This window comes from Danio rerio, chromosome 25 (genome assembly GCF_049306965.1).
Source record: "Danio rerio strain Tuebingen ecotype United States chromosome 25, GRCz12tu, whole genome shotgun sequence".
Taxonomy (NCBI): Eukaryota; Metazoa; Chordata; class Actinopteri; order Cypriniformes; family Danionidae; genus Danio; species Danio rerio.
In genome coordinates this window covers 27,208,522-27,217,927 of record NC_133200.1, presented here as the reverse complement: position 1 = coordinate 27,217,927, position 9,406 = coordinate 27,208,522, and the positions used below count along the sequence as shown (strand labels likewise).

Genomic DNA, 9,406 nt, shown 5'->3' with positions numbered 1-9,406 from the left:
GTTAACAGGCTGATGAATGACAAAACTCTTTAAAACTTTAAAGCTTTAAATCTTTAGATACATTTAGACTCTCAGCTGTAAGGGTAAATACAGAAGAGTCTAGCTGTGCATATGCTGAAAAAAAGCATAAAAATGGCATAAAAACTGTGTAAAGTGACGACTTGTACACAAAATATGGCTTGATGGAATAATCCAGTGAAAGCAGACCACAATGAGTACTGCGCATCAAGATTTGATCAATAGATTGAAGCACTAAAACCATGTCAACTCAACTAACATCTTACAAAAATTAATCCAGATAATGAATAATATAAATTTATTGAATAATATATAATAATATAAATGTATTGAATAATACAATAAAAAAAAATTAAGTACAGTTGTTAATTTGAGGGGGTGGCGTCATTTTTATTTTTGGGGGTCCCCAAAAGAATTTGCCCTACACAAAGGGGCCCTCAGCTGAAAAAGTTTGAAAACCCCTGCTATAACTAATGTATGTACTAATGAACGCCATGTTTATAGAGTAGGTTACTGCAAAACACACTGTGCATAGTAAAGTAATGACTGTATTCCATAACCTTATCTGGACGTATTGGTGACGGAGTTTTGCAATGTGCTCACTGTTCCTTTCAAAAACCTCATGAGTCTTTTTTTAGAACATACAGTATGAACATGTGATTTGAAAAATCTCAACACAGGAGTGTGCTTTCTAGATGGGAATCATGTTCATATGGGAGATGGGAGCTGTCATATATATATATATATATATATATATATATATATATATACATACACATGTATATATGTATGTGTGTGTGTGTGTGTGTTTGTGTGTGTGTGTGTGTATATATATATGACATATGACAGCGGATTCCCATCTAGAAACACACTCATGTGTTGTGGTTTTTTAAATCACATGATCATACTGTATGTTCAAAAAGAGGACTCATGAGGTTTTTGAAAGGAACAGTGAGCACATTACAGAACTCTGTATCTATATATACAGGGAATAGATTTGTGTTTCAACTGACAATATGAACAGCTGTTTACTGTGGCTTTAGCCTATACAGGTTCTGTTTAGAACATGATGTTATCTGTTCTGACATACTGTGTGAAAGCATTGGTAAATTGGACTGTGAAATTACATTGTTTTGGTTTTGGTTGAGTTTATTTGTAAAATAAGTTCAAGCATTTTAAATTTGTGTTAACTGGATGTATTTTGTGTCAAAGCAACAAGAAATGTGATAATTGTATAGCCCACGAAGACGGATGTTGTGCTAGCCGTGTTAAGAGTTTAGGAAACTTGTTAAATGTATTGACAAAAGTGTCATAGCAATTGTAAACAACTGTAATAGACATCTAATAAACATCTAAACGTAGACGGCTTGGCTAAAACAAGACTAAACTTGGGCTGTCAGTGAAAATCTAATCTACAGCTGGACATAATGGACGTCAAATAGACAGATCAGACAGACTTTATATGTGTAGTTATTAATTTCTGTTTATTTTATGACTAGTCGGGGGGGTGCAGTAGGTAGTGCTGTCGATTCACAGCAAGAAGGTCGCTGGTTTGAGCCTCGGCTGGGTCAGTTGGAGTTTCTGTGTGTAGTTGGCATGTTCTCCCTGCATTCATGTGGATTTCCTCCAGGTGCTCCGGTTTCCCCCACAGTCCAAAGACATGCGGTACAGGTGATTTGGGTAGGCTAAATTGTCCGTAGTGTATGAGTGTGAATGAGTGTGTATGGATGTTTCCCAGAGATAGATTGCAACTGGAAGGGCATCCACTGCGTGAAACATGTGCTGGATAAGTTGGCGATTGGCTGTGGTTACCCCAGATTAATAAAGGGACTAAGCCTAAGAGAAAGTGAATGAATGAATTATGTCTAGTTTTGGCCTATTCGTCTATTAGATTTTCTTTGACAATGCAAATTTAGCTTTGTTTTAGCCAAGATGACTATGTTTAGACATCTATTATACATCTGTTAAAAACAAAAAAAAATGCTTGCTGTGAAAATAACAAAAACATGTAAAAAAAAAAAAAAAAAAAAACACACACACACACACACAAAATTTGTCTTCATTCTTTCTTTAATTGCAAAACAAAAAGTTAATCCTCCTATAATGCTAGACTTTATATATAAATTATATTGAAGTTTGATAAAGTAAAAATATAGCATAACATTTTTCTGTGTGCAACTGAAAAATATTTTAATAACAATAAATAAGGTACATTAACAACATTAACTGTACTTTTTCTTTAATTATTAAACATACTGTTAATAAATAATTGGTTTTTAAATTATGCAATATTCTTCTATGTGTAAAAAAAAAAAAAAAAAAGCATATAATTTGTGCTCTCTCTGTGAATATACAAATGTCTTAAATGTGGTCCTAAATGAAATTACCATTGTTACAAAACTGATAGGATAAGATATAAGTAATGCTCTGATTAATGTAGAATAATGGTAATCATATATGATTGTAAAATATCATATATCACTTTGTGGTTTATATATATTATTAAATGTTTCTCAATAAAAATAGAAGTATATATTACAACAACTGCCAAGTGATTTCCAAACTGACAGCAAAGTTCATTACTGTTTGAATAATATTAATAATTAACCATTATGCAAAGTTCACATATGATCTAAAAGCTCAAGCAAGAAAAAATGTGAATCTAGTAGTGTATTACAGAAAAAACTTTAAAATCTTATCCTACCAGTTTAGAAACAATGGTAATTTAATGTACAACCACATTTAGGACAATGCTATTAAAGAAATTAATTCAATGGTAGAAAGACACCTGGTGTAGGTCAGGTAGAAAAATTTCTATCCTTTTACATAAAATTGAAGAATGCATTTAATAAACATCATTATTTACTGAAATAAGTCTGTGAGTCACAGAGTTCTTTATTTTTACCCTCATGTGGTTACAATGTTGTGCTTATGGTTTCCCTCTATAAAAGGGAGCTTCTGTTCTTTAAGGTTCCATTAAATGATCTTAAAGGTGTAGTAGGTGATCTGCCAAAATTCTAATGTTAACATAATGGCTTTAAAAAATGCACTTCCTTCTTCTGCCATTCAAAGCCATGTCTCCTGAAGCCATGTCTCCGCACCAAATAGATGACCATAGACAATCTTATGTGACATTAGATCATGTCATTCACCAGTTAGAAAACTCTATGAAGACGTGCACTTTGTCCAGCATAGTTGTTGACAAGCCAGCGGAGTGCTGGAATTACATTTCCCCAAAACTGGCACTGGGGTAAAGTTGGATTTATATTCACACTCTGACTTTCTCCTTATTAATATAATTTAAAAAAACTATTGTTTTCAAATTCTAAATAGTGAAAACATAATTAGCCAATGACTATAAAAAAAGTCAATAAAATAATATTAAAGTTGTTTTTAAGTCATACTGTAACTACATGCTATTTCAGACCAAATATACGTGTCACAAGTTGCCACTGTTCAAAAACTTCACCTCAGTAAAGCTGGTTAATTGGAAGAGCACTATTTATTACTTTGTTATTCAACAAAATAAAAATCAGACTATATTAACGATGCTGTATAAGATACTCTATGAACTTGAAAAGAGTCAGTCTTTCAACGGATGTTTTCAGTAGCTGAAAAACATCTCTGAGCTCATTCAAAAAAAAAAGAACACAATCTATAAAAGCTTTGACTGACTAAAATAGTTTTAAAACATTCCTGTCTAAAAGTAATACTTTAGCCATGGTGTCATCCTTCAGATTATGGTTTTGAACTGCATAAGGTTATATCCCTCCAGCATGCAAAAGTAACTCCAATAATGATTCAGGATTTACAGTAGAACCGTTTTGAGTCTGCATTTTTAACAGAAGCACTTTCAAAAACAATCTTTCTTTTCATGGGTGCAAGGCCACTCTGTTCTTACTGAAAACAGGTCATGTTGATACTGAGTTTGTCAGCTGTCAATTACTCTCTCGTTTACTACAGCTTTACCTCCACAACAAATACATCAAATAAGCATTGAGAAAGTTCTTACTTGTAGTGAAGTAGTAAGTAACGTTATTTAAAAGTGTAACCACTAGAGGGCGATATTGGGTAAGACGATTACAACTGGGCGGTCATCAGAGCAGTGTGTTGTTGTTCTAGCTAGGTTCACTTCCTGTCATAAAGTCCCGCATCTGTTAGTAAAGTCTTTAACTATGTTTATCTGTCTCCATATTCTACTGCATCCCAGAATATTTCATAATATTTCAAATAACTTTGTTAAAAGGGACAGTGAGTTCTTCTGATAGTGCAACACAGCTATGGGATGAATATATTGAAATGCTTGATTATTTTTTCCAAACAAATGGATTTGACAGCTGAGAAAAAAAGCAGTGCTGTTAGTTAAGGTTGGTGCATCTACATATAGTTTATTAAGAAGTTTGCGCTGCCCCACAAAGCCAGGAGACAAAACGTATAATGAGCTAGTGGCTGTGCTAAACACTCATTACAATCCTTAGCCAAGGGCAGGGTTGCCAACTCTCACGCATTCGGCGTGAGAGTCACGCAATTGACCGTATTCTCACGCTCTCACGCCACACATCCATTTTCTCACGCAGAAAAATCATCCCCATGAATATCTTTTCCCTTTATAATAAAGACGGTGTTAAAGACTTTATCGTTTTATAAAGATGTTATTCTGACTATGTGCAACCGATCAAACGCTGGTGAACGCAATGTAATCAAAAACAAACTGACACCTGCGCGCCTCTCGCACCGCTTCTGCTTGACGCTGATGCACTGGCATCTTGAGTCTTTTTGAACCTGGAGATAAGGTGATGGCTGACAAAGGCTTTACAATTGGGGACATGATCATCAATGTTGGTGCTACAATAATAATTCCACCGTTCAAGCGTGACCGGCAGTTCAGCAAGACAGACTGTCGCGTTGCCGCTCCTGGTATGAATCCCGGGTGTGGAAATGCATGCATGCCGGACAAAATAGGCGCTGCTCATGTTGTGCCGAGAAATGCACCTCTAAAACAGCGGGGTAAGTGGTGCAGCTTGTTTGGCACACAGCATCATGTTTTGACGCGATGGATTATGAAACCGGTTTGAATACATCTTCTGATAAACACGTTCTTCTTTTTTTCCCATATCAGATTTTGCACACTCTTCATCACGAGGAAGACAAGTACCGAGCAAGCATTTTTTGTCCAAAAGACAAAAAGTCTAAACATCACGGCTAAATTTGGGCTGTCAGTGAAAATCTAATAGACGTCTAAGCATAGCCCAAGTTTACACTAGACATGATTTAGATGGCTAATAAACGGCTACATATATACGTCTAATAGCCGGTGAAATTTGGTGTAGGCTAAAATCACGGCTAAATTTGGGCTGTCAGTGAAAATCTAATAGACGTCTAACCGTAGCCCAAGATTAGACTAGACATGATTTAGACGCCTTTTCAACGACTACATGCATACCTCTAATAGCCGGTGAATTTTGGTCTTGGCTAAATAATGGTTAAATTTGGGCTGTCAGAGAAAATCTTATAGACGTCTAAGTACAGCCCAAACATAAACAAGTAACCAAAATTTCAGCTAATGAATGAATGAATGTTTATACATTTAATAAACAACAAAATACACATATACATATCAACATTTTTAATTAACAGGTTCTCAAAAATACAATCTATTCAAACTAATTTAACAAAGCAACATTAACAATACAAAATATATATATGCAGCTTCATCTAAAATCTGTCCCACCAACAGTGGCTTGCACAAGTGAACAACAGAGATGGCATCATCCAAGGACACAGGTAAGTGTAATGTTTCCCGTTTTTCAGCATTTGCAAATATTCCTGGTTGACACATTTTTTGTTTATATTAAGGGTGTCAGTCCAGAGGCAATGAGTCAACTTAGTTCAGAAACCATGTTCTTTAGGGAAGACAGGAGTAAAGTCTACGCTGTACAAAGCTCACACAGGTAATAATAAACTGTGTGTATGCAAAATGTATCCATACTCTTGACAAACAGAAACACATACATGTATATCAATATACAAACATCATATATATATATATATATATATACACACAGAAGACATACCCACACATAGAAATGTACAGACACACATCTAAATATAGATTCACATACATTATTTACAAAAAGAACAGAGAGAGGCTGACAGATGTATTTCATCATAAAGTTACATACACACTGACAGACTCCATTTAGAAATTTGTTTCATATGTTATAAGTTAACACTAACAAGCATTTATTTCTTTAGGTCCACTTCCAGATCCACACATCCTGGCTTCTGGAGCAAAACTAAACCAGATTGACCCAAAACCTTTGTTGGCTCATATACTTGGAGGCATGTCAGAAATGGAGTTGGTCAGCTCGCAGTTTGGTCTATTACCCCGGAGCAGTCCTCTTTCGTACCACTATCCTCTCACAGCTGCTGATCAACCTACAGTTGATTTCCCCAACCTGCCAGTGTGTGGCAGTCAGTTTAGTACAAACCTAAATTTTGTTCCCACTCACCACCAATCTTTTCATTTGCAGTCAATACAAGTGTCACATGTCTTATCCGGTCAGATTGAGCACAATACTCGACTACAGTCAAATTTTGCCGCCTGGGCACATGTGCGTCAACCAAGAGTCACCGCAAGCAGGTTTAGAGAAGTCTGCTATGTGGTTGGTGAATCTGCTAGCCAGTCATTAGCAGCACGTATACTAAAAGGCACAAAGCAGACAAGTCCTAGGAAACGTAGACTTGAACTTGAACCAGAAATTTTGAAACAATATTCTGAAACAAAGAGGGTTACGGTTTTACCTTGTGGCTTTGTTGTTCACCCAGATGCACCACATCTAGGAGCCAGTCCAGATGGGAGAGTATATGATCCATCTGAAATCTTCCCATTTGGTCTAGTGGAAGTACATCTGCTGAAAGTATAGGCCAGGCTTCATTTATTAAAATGCAAAAGGGCCAAGCCAAACTCAAAGAAATACACAAATACTATTGGCAGGTTCAAGGCCAGCTTGCCGTAACTGGTCTGCAGTGGTGTGACTTTGTGACTGACACACAGTCAGACATAACCATTCAGAGGATCTGGCGAGATGATGTCTTTATAACATCAATGAAGGAGAAGTTGGACATTTATTACTATTATGTATATATGGACAAGTATCTATCTATGGTTTAAACATTGCTGTAGTAAAAGGTTAATTCACACAAAATTTATAGTATTAATTACTCACCTTGATACTTGCACTTGTGAGCTAACCCTTTAAAATTGCTACCACGGTATGTATATATGTAGAGTAATTTATTTTATATTGTTTTACAACTTTGTCTATTTTTAAACTACTATTATAATTGTTAAAATTTCATGTTGTATCAGTTCAGGTTTACAATTCTGTATTATATCTGAAACTAACAATAAAATGTGTCAAATAACAACTGGACAACAGAACAACTGTTTGATATGTTTATTTTGACCAATAGCAATTATTAAAAAAAAAAATGTTTATGCAAACTGTCCTTGTTATTTTCAGGAGACTGCTCGTTTTTGCTTGATAAAAGTAACAAATCTGCCTCTGAGCACAGAGGGGGAAATATATTGTAATATTTTTTTTTTTTAAAGTTAAGAGGAAATCATAAAATTACATTCACTTGTAGCTATTTTAATAATAACAAACAGAACAATGTAACAAATCAGCACAGAATCCTTCAAATGTATCTAAACAAACACTGAGTTAATTTTATGTGGTTGTCATGGTTTCCGTTCTTTGTATATGGATTACTCAGATGGGTTTGATTTCTACTATTTTACACATTTCAGGATAGTTAAACTGAAACTAAACTGAAAATTAACTGGCTAGCCAGACAATCTGGCTTCAAGGTAAAGGCCATAGAAGTTGCAGAAATGTGGCTCATTTAATGCTCCAAAAACATTGGTCCCTGGTAATTTACCATGAAGCAGCAGTTATGCCAGATCAGGTCAATTGTTCCTGACAAGCTTAGTGGTATAGCAGAATCGAAGATGTGGTTTTCTTTAACTCGTCGTATTATTCTTTCCACCAGAATTCTGAGCCGTGCAATGGTTTGTGTTTTTTGACAGTCTGTCTTGCTGAACTGCCGGTCACGCTTGAACGGTGGAATTATTATTGTAGCACCAACATTGATGATCATGTCCCCAATTGTAAAGCCTTTGTCAGCCATCACCTTATCTCCAGGTTCAAAAAGACTCAAGATGCCAGACCTCCTTGTAATCTCTTTGTCAGAGATTGAGCCAGTGTACAGACGAGAGATGAATGTTACTGCACCACATGGAGCCACTCCCAAGAGTCCTTTAAATGTTGTGGTGCTCTTGTAGTTAGAGAATATCTCTGAGTGGAGTGTCAGAGATGTGGGACTCTCACAGAAAATTTCTGTACAGTCCAGGATTACTCTGACATTTGGACTGAATGAACTATACTTCTCAGGCATGGAAGAGCTTATTTGTTCCCTTGACATCCAAATGAGAACAGAGCCTAAAACAAAATAAAGATAATTTGCCAAGGTGATGACTGTCATGCTTACTGTGGCCATGCTTATGCCAAAGATGTCAGCAATTACTCTCTCCCTAAGGCCAGCAGCTACGCGGCAGCAGTACATGAACAGTTCATCTATGAGCTGAATTTTGCATGCAGGACTTGGTGTAGGGGAAGCTTCCCGACCCATTCTTTGTGCTTTTGTCCAGTACATAAGGTTTGTGGCAGATGGACAAACAGACTCCCAGAAAACCTGGAATACTTCCTGTGAGGGAAACCTGGTGTAGTGGCAAATTGTGTGATCAGACACACAAAACCTACTGAAACAGTTGGTGTCTCCAGAGAAATTTTATTTAGCCTAGCCTCCAGCTCTGCTATGTATTCCAAGGCTTCATCCAAAGCACCTACAAAATGACAAATTACAAAGGTTTAATAATAATATCAATGATAAGAATAAAAAAAAAAAATCGAAGTAAAAACATTAAACTACTCAAGTTACTTAATTTTGTAGCACTTTATACAACGTTTTTTTCCAAAGAACCTTTACAAAAATAAATAGTGAATTTAGAGTTGCAAACACCTTAATACATTTATAAAGCAGCTCTAAAACTGCGCATTCATTAAGCTGAAATCAAATCAGTGCTGATTTATAGTTAAGAACTGTATAGTTGATGAATTATAGGGTTAATGAATTTAAATCTTTATGGCAGCTTTATATATATATATATATATATATATATATATATATATATATATATATATATATATATATAAACACTGTTAAACCATGTAATGTGCCTCGACTGTGAGAAACAAAACATACATGCAAATCATATCCTGATTAAGGAGCAAAGTTGTCGCCTTGTGCAACAAACTGAGCATTA

At 35.6% G+C, this 9,406-nt stretch overlaps 1 long non-coding RNA gene across 1 annotated transcript; it reads left to right on the top strand.

Annotated features, from left to right (window-relative positions):
• Positions 1-2,763: 2,763 nt before the first annotated feature.
• LOC103909861 (uncharacterized) lies at positions 2,764-8,971 on the top strand. Its single transcript, XR_659979.4, has 3 exons — positions 2,764-5,802; positions 5,875-5,969; positions 6,274-8,971. It is a non-coding gene; the product is annotated as an uncharacterized lncRNA (long non-coding RNA).
• Positions 8,972-9,406: the final 435 nt, after the last annotated feature.